The sequence below is a fragment of the Lepisma saccharinum genome, chromosome 4 (assembly GCF_977018435.1).
Source record: "Lepisma saccharinum chromosome 4, izLepSacc3.1, whole genome shotgun sequence".
Taxonomy (NCBI): domain Eukaryota; kingdom Metazoa; phylum Arthropoda; class Insecta; order Zygentoma; family Lepismatidae; genus Lepisma; species Lepisma saccharinum.
Window position 1 is genome coordinate 10,031,108 of NC_139232.1, and position 12,199 is coordinate 10,043,306.

General features: G+C 39.6%; 1 protein-coding gene across 3 annotated transcripts in view; it reads left to right on the forward strand.

Annotated features, from left to right (window-relative positions):
- Liprin-gamma (liprin protein kazrin) overlaps positions 1-12,199 on the forward strand; it is a 664,640-nt gene that overhangs the window by 176,929 nt on the left and 475,512 nt on the right. The window lies entirely within an intron of this gene.

Genomic DNA, 12,199 nt, shown 5'->3' on the forward strand with positions numbered 1-12,199 from the left:
GGGTGAGGGAATGTGAGGGTGAGGGCGAAAGACGAGACTGGAGGGTGAAGGTGTGTGAGTGTGAGGGTGAGGGCGATAGGCGAGTTTAGGGTGAGGTTGTGTGAGGGTGAGATCGAGCCGTGAAGGTGAGGGAGGTTGAATGAAAATGACCACGTCTGGTTTTGACAAACTTTTCGTCCTCTTTCTAAATCAATTTATTTAAGGAATAAATGGGTGGGCAGGATATGAAGTTTGTCCGCCCCATTTATCTCCTTAGTAATTTCCAGTTCAATACCCTGTGGAGGCACATTGAACAGTGGTTCGGATCCCACTTTAAAGTGTAGGTCCAGTCCAGATTAGTCTATCTGTGCATAAAGTGGACTTGAAACAACAATTCCATGTATTTGCGGACTAAAGATATGTTTGCCAGGACTAACGAAAATGGGTCTGGTCAATTTCACAGGGGGTACAGGTGTTTTCGTGAAAAGGAGGGCACACTTTCCCCGCAGGATTGTTTACCTCTCAACCCACGCTTCCCCCAGTCCTTCGCTGCTGCTTATTGGCCTTCAGGTGCGGTGTGTAGGTGGAAAGCTCGCACCGCACGTAGTACTTCCCGGTGTCCACAAGTGCAAGAGAAATTCGCAAACCTTCCTTAGTCCTACACAACCGTAAAACTTTACTTAGCGTCACTTCTTTGCCACTTTTATGTAATCTCGAATGATGATGATGAGTTATGATTGATTGAGTTGGTGTTTTAAGTCCACTTTATGCACAGTAAGGCTAATCGGGACTGGACCTACAGTTTAAAGTAGAATCTGAACCACGAATGTGCCTCCACTGGGAATAGAACCCGGGTCCCCTTGATTACAAGGCGACGACGCTACCATTGCGCCATCGGGGAGGCTTGATGAGTTAGGTTATGATGACATTGATAAAGGAACAATCACAATGGACAATCATGCCCAATCGGGATTCTAATTCGGGACACCTGTCGTCCTAGCGAGCTGTGCTAACATCTCCATCTTGAAGGTCGCTCCACACAAAGCTAACACCGTAGATTACTATACTTTTTTCAGTTCGAATGTGCGGTTCAAGGACATCCACCCAGCTCTGCGCTTCCCTCTTCCTCACTCCCACTCCTATGCATTCCCCGTGCAGCACCCAATGAACGGGCAGAAGGCGCGTGTTGGTTGTGTTTGGAGGGGAACAGGCGACTGCGCGGTAAGACAATGCCGTGACGTTGAAGCGCAGTTTGGAAATAAAAGGAGTATAGCTATATTTATATATTTTATGATTAATAAGTGTTTTCATTTTAAAAAAAACTAAGTAAAAGAGTATTCCCTCTCTTCCAAATTCATTTTCTGTAGTTTAGAATGTACGTTATTGATCAAATTCTAAATTTTATGCTTGTAGTAGTTCGTATAAAAATACAATAATCATGTTTTTGTCCTTCGCAGGTAAGAGCTGTATTTGCTTCACAATGTCTTGCAGAGTGTGTAAGTACAACGACTTCAACAGCAAAATTATGTTTTCAATGTTCCAGTTTGAAATATAATTTCACTATATCATTGGAATTTAATTCTAACTTACTACTCTATAAACTTTGGATACTTAAACCGTCATCATTTTTGTAAATAATGATTGCTCACACATCATACCTGGTACTTAGGTACTTCACGATTTCAGGATCATATGAACGCTTGATTTCCTCTTTGAACAGTTTCCATTTGCTAAATAACATACTCGGTATCTTGAGGTATCTTAGCTTCTCACAACTTGGGCGAGAGCACAATTCAACAGGCGCCTCCGCCAATTTCGAATAAAGGAACGGTTAAATTTAAGACGTCCTAAGTTCCATTGGAGAAGGTTAAGAAACAGGAACTTCTACTCGTAAGGAGAAAGCATTCCTCAGTTCATGAGGACAGGTCCAAGACAAGAAACACATTTGCAAATGAGTCAAGTCGCAAATGAGCGAACATTTTGTAATTAATAAAATCCAGCACCATTATTCAGTTCATCTCTCTCTCATTCACTTTTTCCTCTCTGTTTTCTTCACTCTGTTATTCCTTGTGGTGACTATTTAAGTATGTGGAGTGTAGCCCTGCCGGAGGTTCATGATTTTGCGTTATTCCAAATGCGATAACAAAGAAGGCATTATCTTTACTTTGGTTCCAAAGAAAAGGAGTTATCATAACTTTGCTTAAAAAAGTAAGGTGTTATCGTTACTTTGCTTCCAAAGAGAAGTCGTTATCCTTACTTTGCTTCCAAAAAGGAACGCGTTATCGTTATATTGCTTCAAGAAATAACGCGTTGTTGTTACTTTGCTTAAAAAAGGAACGCGTCATCGTTACTTTGATTCCAAAGAGAAGGCGTTATCATTACATTGGTTTCAAAGAGAATGCGTTATCGTAACTTTGCTTAAAAAGGAAGGCGTTATCGTTACTTTGATTCCAAGCTAAGGCGTTATCTTTACTTTGGTTTCAAAGAGAATGTGTTATCGTTACTTTGCTTTAAAAAAGAAGGCGTTATCGTTACTTTGATTCCAAAGGTAAGGCGTTATCATTACTTTGCTTCCAGAAGGAACGCGTTATCTTTATATTGCTTCCAGAAATAACGCGTTATTGTTACTTTGCTTCCAAAAGGAACGCGTTATCGTTACTTTTTTTCCAAAGGAAAGGCGTTATCATTACTTTGCTTCCAGAAGGAACGCGTTATCTTTATATTGCTTCCAGAAATAACGCGTTATTGTTACTTTGCTTCCAAAAGGAACGAGTTATCGTTACTTTCATTCCAAAGGGAAGGCGTTATCATAACTTTGATTCCAAAGAGAATGCGTTATCGTACCTTTGCTTAAAAAAGGAAGGCGTTATCGTTACTTTGATTCCAATGGGAAAGTGTTATCGTTACTTTGATTCCAAAGGGAAGGTGTTATCGTTACTTTTATTCCAAAGGGAAGGCGTTATCATTACTTTGGTTCCAAAGAGAAGGGTTATCATAACTTTGCTTAAAAAAGGAAGGCGTTAACTTTACTTTTATTACAAAGAGGAAGGCGTTATCCTTATTTTGGCTCCAAAAGGAAGGTGTTACCGTTATATTGCTTCCAGAAATAACGCGTTATTGTTATTTTGCTTAAAAAAGGAACGCGTTATCGTTACTTTGATTTCAAAGAGAGGGCGTTATCATTACTTTGGTTTCAAAGAGAATGCGTTATCGTAACTTTGCTTAAAAGATGAACGCGATATTGTTACTTTGATTCAAAAGCTAAGGCGTTATCTTTACTTTGGATCCAAAGAGAATGTGTTATCGTTACTTTGCTTAAAAAATAAGGGCGTTATCGTTACTTTGATTCCAAAGGTAAGGCGTTATCATTACTTTGCTTCCAAAAGGAAGGCGTTACCGTTATATTGCTTCCAGAAATAACGCGTTATTGTTACTTTGCTTCCAAAAGGAAAGCGTTATCTTTACTTTTATTCCAAAGGGAAGGCATTATCATTACTTTTCTTCCAAAATTAAGGTGTTACCGTTATATTGCTTCCAGAAATAACGCGTTATTGTTACTTTGCTTAAAAGAGGAGCGCGTTATCGTTACTTTGAGTCCAATGAGAAAGCGGTATCATTACTTCGGTTTCAAAGAGAATGCGTTATCGTAACTTTGCTTAAAAAAGGACGGCGTTATCGTTACTTTGATTCCAAAGGTAAGGCGTTATTTTTACTCTGATTCAAAAGAGAAGGCGTTATCATTACTTTGATTCAAAAGAGAAGGCGTTATCGTTACTTTGTTTAAAAATGAAGGCGTTATCTTACTTTGATTCCAAAGGGAAGGCATTATTATTACTTTGCTTCCAAAGAGAAGGCGTTATCGCTACTTTGCTTCAAAAAGGAATGCATTTTCGTTACTTTGCTTCCAAAGGGAAGGCGTTATAGTTATTTTGCTTCCAGAAATAACGCATTTTCGTTACTATATTCCGAAAAGAAACTCACTACATCTTTGCTTCTAAAAGTAAGGTATTACCATTAGATTGCCATGCAATGAGAACATTTAACAATTTACACAGTATCACTAAGGTATGTTTCCTTTCCCAGTGCAACTTAACATGCACAAATTGAAAGCAGCACAACAAAGCATATTTCATTATTGCAAATAAATCCTCCAGTTCTAAAATTATCAAGATAACACAAAGTCAAGAAGTATCTTTACAATTATTCTTGTAATTTCGGCAACGTGTTACGAATTAAAGTGCCGAAAAATTAACGCGTTATGTTACGCCCAAACTCTTCCTATTATCAGGGTGATTCTTTATGTAGTTTACAACTTCAATAAATTATAATTATTTATTGGAACCACATACAGACTTGGTTTATATGTCATTATGCAGCAAAACACTTCAAGTTTTGACTCACGTAGTGTGTAGTTGCGGAGTTGATCACATGCGTCGCCACCGGTCTATCGTTGAAAATGGCGACTTTCACTGGTGCGGAAAGACCTAAGTGCCACGGTCTCCAGATTACACTCCACTCGACTTTTTTTTGTGGGGGTTTGTGAAAGATAGGGTGTACACCCCTCCCCTACCTCATAACCTTCATGAACTTCAAGATCGCATCACAACAGCCATCGCTAATGTTACCCCTGAAATTCTGGTTAATGTTTGGCAGGAAATTGACTTTCGTTGGGATGTGTCCAGGATGACCAACGATGCACACATTGGACCATAACAGATTTCTAATAAAAAACTTGAAGTGTTTTGCTTCATAATGACATATAAACCAAGTCTGTATGTGGTTCCAATAAATAATTATAAATTATTGAAGTTGTAAACTACATAAAGAATCACTATACTAAGTATACGAATTTCAAAAAGAGAGCTCTAAAGAGAAACTTTTCTATAACACTTCTCTTTTCAAAGAAAGTTCTCTGAAGCGTAGAGTCGTGCAGGAATGAGCCCTCTGCCGTTTGTTTCTTGCGAAGCTGTGGCCAAATCCATTCTACCAAAAAAAAAAAAAAAAGACTTCTAGATGTCCTTTGTGAGCCGTTCCTGGTTCTTTCTTCTCTTTTTTACAGTCCTTTCTTCCTCCTGGAGATTACAAAGCACGGAAATGAAAGTACGGAAATTAACTAATGGACACTGGCTTCATGTAGCTTTAACATCGCATTGGTGCCACTTAGGAGAGCTGGGTGCCTCAAACTGCAAGGATTTGCACATTTAATCGCCAGGGCTCCTTGCCCAGGGGGAGGCTCGAGAATATATTTACATACATTTAAATGAATAATTACCCCCTCCGGTACCAGCAACATATTTCTCCCTGCTTTTTCCCACTTTGTTTTTTTTATCTAGTGTCCAATAATATCTATGTTATCTTAAGTTATAATGCTATGGGGAAAACTGCTGCAACGTTTCGTGTTAAAATATGTAGTAATTATGCTGGACGTTATGTATTTTTAGAAGGAAAACTTAATGGATATTACGGCACTAAATTTATATCTACGGAGAAACTACCACCATTTGTAACTCGCCACACTCTCAATGATAATTTAAAAGTTGCAGCTGAAGTACCGCCAGTTTTTTACTAGTGAAGTATGAAAATATTGTCCAGATATTTGCAGATTTCCTTAAGTAAGTGGCTCATATAGTGGCCACCTCGATCGCCAGGTCTAACGCCGTCATTTTCCTTTTTGTGTGGGGTGTCCTTAAAGATATTGTGTACCAGAGCGAACACCGAACCGCAAGACGCAATTCGGGACGAAATGTGAGACATTAACCAAGAATTATGTCTTAAGGGTTATTTGAGTGGAGTTGATAGGGTACGTGACTGTCTCTCAAGAGAGAGACAGGCGGCCTCCGTGAAGGAGTGGGAGGGGTGCCGGGTTCGAATCACTGCCTGGGCATGAGTGTTTGTGCGCGTTCAAGTGCACCATCACTCATTCCCATTTTCGCGATTAGCCAAAAGTGGCAGAAAAGCGAAGTAAAATAAACTAAATCAATAAAGCAAGAGAAGGACAGCATTTTTTGCACATTTAAACTAACACAATTAGAATTCTTATTTATACGGACACGATATAATACAGGGTGTCCGGCTTAGACCTTTAACATTAAAAAGAGCATAATTTTGCAGAGAATCCTAATTTTATTACCAAAATTTACTTTTTGGTAGAAAAACTCATGCATTTTTTTGTCCCAGCACCAGCACTTCACACAACCTCGATATGAGCCCCCCTGTGGCACGGCAGATGTCGAACCGATATTTCAATTCCGTCCAGACATTCACCAGCATTTGAGGGGTCACATTGTTAATCGCCTGACGAATTCTGTTACGCGGGTCTTCCAAGTTCTCGACGGGCATATTGTAGACTTGGGCCTTGATGAACCCCCAAAAGAAAAAGTCTAGGGGGAAAGATCCAGCGAACGCGGAGGCCAAGCAAGTGGTTTAGATCCTCTTCCTATCCATCTTCTAGGAAAATGCTCATCGAGAAATTCTCGTACAATGATAGCAAAATGTGCCGGGGTCCGTCTTGTTGGAAAATGGTTTCTGGAGGCATTTGAGGCACAGGGTAATGCTAAAGCATGTCTAAATAATTCGTTCCTCTCTCTGTTTCTTCAGCAAATAAGAACGGGTCTATTATCTTCTCTTTCATTAACCCACACCACACATTAACTTTGGCGAGTTTCTCTTAATTTCACGAAACTCATGAGGATTGTCACTTCTCCAAATACGACAATTTTGCTTGTTAACTTTGCCACACGTGTGGAATGCAGCTTCATCAGAAAAACACACCTTGTCCACAAAAAGCATTGTTGTTGTCAATTTCGGTTAACATTTTGCCCGAAGACGTCTGTCTTTTAGGTTTATCAACAGGATAAATTCGTTGCTGTAACTGGATCTTGTACGCCCGTAGACGAAACCTTTTGTGCACAACGTCATGGATAGTAGACCGAGGAATGTTGAGCTCTAAACTTGCACGTCTTATTGATTTTCTTGGACTTCTTGTGAATACAGTGCAAGTCACTCCAATGTTTTCCTCTGATACCTTCTGCTTCGCGTACTTCACGCTCACTGACACAACACTTCCATTTTCTCTTATTTGTTTATCCCACTTAGCAATACTCAAATAGGAAGAAACATTGTCGTGACGTTGAAGATTGAATTAACGCCGAAAAGCACGTTGAACAAGCTTCACAGATTTGTTTCCTGCTAGTGAAAGAACGCAGAACACATTCTGCTGAACCGTCCACTCCGCCATCTTGGAATTTATGAGTTACACGCGCATGTGCGTCACGTCAACTCGTCGTACTGGTGATTCTCGCAAATGGCCACAGTTGCCAGTCCCATACAAACAATAACTTTCATTTGAAATTGATTGTAACTAAAGTTATACTGTTTTGTAATGTTAAAGGTCTAAGCCGGACACCCTGTATTACACGAACGAACTCTAATAGCAACTTTTCAACAGCAAGTTCGGCCACCTCCGTCGAGTGTGGCAACACACACAACACACATTGCAGGGAAATGATGATTTCAGGATCTGTTGTCCAATATTTCATTGCGGTTGACTGTACATGTCTCGGTAAGTTCAACCATTACTCACAACGGGCTCATGGAGTGAAAATGGAAACTCGAAACGCCCTCAATTCTGACCTTCCACAAAACTGAACGTATAGGTAACGTCGCCTTGTAATGAGGTTGTTCATTGCCAAACTTTTCCGCTAGAGGCGCCACCCCTGTTGCGTCCCTAAAGAATTTCTTTCGTCATCTGGTTGCCCTAAGCTTTACATTGGAGCGCGATAGGATGGCTATTCAAACGTTATTTTTAACGAAGATAAGAATTTCTCGCTTAAATCTATAACAAAAATGTGTCTAGCAAAGCTTTTAAGATTATGTAGCAAGTCCTAAGTTTCCGACAATAACATTCTCCTGAAACTAAGAATTAATATGTTAAAGCGCAACGGCAGGATAGCTCAGACGGGCTAAATATAGTATATTTATGCACAAAGAGCACTAAACTTGACGTAACTTTGGTCGTCCCTAGCTGCCATGGGTCTAAAATACAAAAATTTAGATTTTTACACTACACTTTTATGTTTACTCTTGTTGCGACTTGCGAGTATGTGTAATTAAACGGCGGGAATACGAATCGTAGAAACTACCCAAATTACAAAGAAAAAATGTATTAAGTTAGTAAGCGCATGATATTTATTACACACTATGCCTTATCCGATAACTTAATATTAAGATAACATTTTCTTTGTATTAAGCATTTTCCCCCCGTATTTTCGTCCTTTTTGTTTTGGGTTAGAACAAATTTTAAAAATATAGTTCCTGTAAATAAGAAAGCCCTAGAGGTTGCGAGACATGAAACATAATATATAAGAAATATTTTTTGTAATAACTATTCTTCTCGATAAATGTGTATGTATAAAATGGAGAACCATATTTACTAGCCACGAGGAAGAGTGTGATATCACGTAAAAAGAGGAGTCAGTTATTAATAAGAACTATAAAAATAAAAGTACAGTCGCGTGGAATTATTAATGTATTATTCTTTACCAGATTCACAACAATAAAGTACTTAAATTGTAAAAATTGCAAGTGACGTAAACAAGTGCTGTACAAATTTTAAGGCTCGATATCTTTTCTGTTGTTGACGATCGGTTTATTAAAATTCTTAGTTTCACATCATGTTCCGACATAATTTCTGAGGTTATGATGAAAATAAACTTACAATTTAATGTAATAGCAGCACGTTCAGAATCAAATTCCCCATGTATTTAAATGGGGACACAACAGGAGGGCTGCCACCTACAATAGTTTGCTTTGACCAGGGCCAGTAACGAGTCCCGGGTACGACACCCGGTAGCGGCACATAATGGTTCGGTTCCTACATTAAACTGTAGGTCCAGTCCTAATTAGCCTTTCAGTGCATAAAGTAGTCTTAAAGCAAGCTCAAATTATGTGCTGAATTAAGAATGAAGCAATAGACGAGCAATTCTCACAGTCAGCCCCGTAGCTAGATATTTTGGCGCCATAGGCAGGATTATGGTTGGTGTTCGTCCCGCTCCCCTCCCTCCCCCGCACTACCAAGCACAGGGATTTTGTGCGTCCTTCAATGTTTTCTTCTTATGCCATGGTTTGTGATATTTACATAGTGCAAAATTTGAAATGAAGAAACAAAGTGTCGTAAAAAAAATATATAGGTTACATTTAAAGATTTGTAGTTTGCATTTCTGATATTAAAAATGTTAACCATATTTGAGAATATTTCATTTATACCTCAGTATCTGAATAACTTCTTTTGAAACGTACTATTACTACTACTTCGGGAAAGAGCAAATTCCAGCAGTGTGCTAGCAGAATATAAGCCTCCAAGTAATAGAAGAAAAAATAATAATACAACAGTGTGCAACATGTTCTCAGTAGAAACCAGGTCCGTAGCCAGGGTTTTATTTCGGGGGGGGGGGCTCATCCCTTATCAGCAGAGGCGTCGCCAGAAATATTTGTAGTGTGGGCAAGCCATTAATAAAACTTGATTAGTATAAATAATAACGCCAATAATAATTATTACCACGGTTATAATTGTCATTTTATAATAATAACTATTAAAAGTTATTAAAAATAAACCAATTTTAATCCAGATGTATTGTTATTATTATTATTATATAAATGGAGGGACTTTAGCTACTCGATCCACCGCATGAGTGACATTATTTTTCTTACATTTTGTACAGTTAGTGTACTGAAACTCATAGTTCTTGTATTTTGTTATTAACTTTTACACATTCCGTTCAAAGAGAAGACTTTAAAAGTTAGGGGCAAATTTTACTCATAACGTTATATTGTGTGACCGTCACAAAGAAAACTATACATTTTGGGAGTTGTCGATCCATTTATTCTTTGCATTAAATTGTAGAGTATTAAAAATATAACCTGGTTGTTCTATTATACACTAAACGTTTTTGGCTCTAATGTTCAATCTTGCTAAGGAAGTAAAATTATTTACCAGTATACACTATTTAAGTAAGATATTTGTAGGATTTCGTGGGTGGGGCTTCAACCCCTTAGCCCTCCCCCGGGCTACGTACCTGGTAGAAACATTTGTATTTTAAATGTACCGAGTAGGATGGTGGCATCTATTTTTACGTGGTGGACTCCCCCCCCCCCCCAAAGGAAGTATCTAGTGGTCACTTCATCACTTGAAAATATTCAACGGGAACAAGGGTCGAGTAACACCTTGTACGTTTTCCTTCTCCCTTACCTCTGCCAAGTATAAATTTCTCCGTTGCATATTCTGACTTTTTCTTTCTTTAAGGAAACATTGAGTGGCGCCCTAGACTTCGCCCCCCACCCCCTCTCCAGTCTACCCCTCGCTACGGGCTTGCATAGAGTCCCTGACTTGGTTCCCAAGGTGTACAGAGAATAAATTTAACTCGTGTAACAGCGAGTTGACTGTTTGTGTTTCGGCTACAGCGAAGGCTAGGCTGTGGTGATCTGGAACATCAGAGTCGGTTAAAGTTCTGGTAACGGTGTTTTCAGCGCTTGTCAGCGGTGACATCTAATGTTACAGCTGATGGTCGGGTCTTCCACCGAAGAGCATCTGCTCTTTGCGGCTCCTCTTGATGGTTTCCAAGAGCATGTTTGAATTTCCCACATCATTTGGAGAGCGGGGGCTGTCAGATGCACGGAAACTTGCAGACCTCTTCTTGAGGGTGGGCACTTCTCCTTCCGACCGCATCCGCAGAACTTGTTGGCTAAGGAACAGTAGACGAGGCCAAATGCAATTAGAAGTTTCCGGAAACAGGGACAGAATTCTTTATGAATTGTAGTGGGAGGCCAGAAATCCGTTGCCTCTTGTTGCTGTGCGCCTGTCTCCCAGCGAAGTGGAGGGGCGTACTTAAAGTAGGAAACCTTGAAGATACCGAGAGAGTTGAAGCTGTGGCGTGCATCAATATGCTACAATGTGCCTGTCCCGGGCACAGAGCAATAATAGAGTCAGGTAAAGGTAAATTTCAGCGTACATGTAGCACCGTGCCATGAAGGAACATTTACAGGATGTGGGATGAGCGCCTCACATATTCTATATCTCGGCCATTTTGGAGGTGATGTGCTCACCACCATGCTCCAGCCGTCTTTACCCCCCTTCCCCCAGGTCTCATTGATTTGAGGTTGGGTGAGCCCCAGAGCCGCTTTATGCGGGCAAGAAGAATTCCGACCTAAAACCGCTCACTCCGGGAATCGAACCCGTGTCAGCCGCGTCGCAGTCAGCTAGACCACCGCGGCTCTACAATAATGACATCAACACACTTGAATCTAGACTATTGGCGAAGTTTGATTGATTGATTGAAGTTTTGCTTTAAGTCCACGTTATGCACAGATTAGCTAATCGGGACTCGGCCGACTAAAGTGTGATCCGACCCACTATGTTTCTCCTTCGGCTAACAAAACCCGTGACCCCTTGATCAGCTTATTGGCGAAGTTTCATCTTTTTCTTTCTTGTAGTTTCTGATATACCGTTTAGCTGAGTTGATTGATTAGCTTTATTTTACTTCACCTTTTATGACACTTTTGACTAATCACGAAGATGAGGTTGAATGCTAATAAGATAAGATGTATGAAAGAACAGTCATAAACATATATATGCACGACACAACACGAGCTCCACCGAGTTTTTATACTATAGCTGCAAGTCCAGACGCCAGAGCTTTGCGAGTCTGCACAATGCAGTCCAGGGTGTACTACGTACATGAGAGGTTCGAATTTGGTGTCTCTAGAAAGGACCACCCTTTACACCCCTCAGTTGAGTCGGCATAATCCGTGACTTGTCCGATGTGAATTCGAAAAAGGAACGTGAAATAACAAATTCAATGGCATTCAATCAAACAATCGCCACTGGTCTACAATTGTACATTTATAATAAGACTGATCCGATACCACTTTGAACCGATACCGATACTTTCACCGATACCCACGGAAACCGATGCCGATACCGATGCTTGAAAACTGTAACAATTAAAAGTTGCTCAAGGTATATTTTAATGTTAGTGATTAGGTATTCCACTCTAATAATAATTATTATATACATACATTTTCCAAGATTTTGGCTTAAAAATATTTTAGAATACGTCAGAATATTAAATTACATGCTATATTATAATAAAATTAACTTGTGAAAAGTTTTGAAAAAACGTGATTTTTGCATAATTCTCAGGATAATTACTCCACGAAAGTGTCT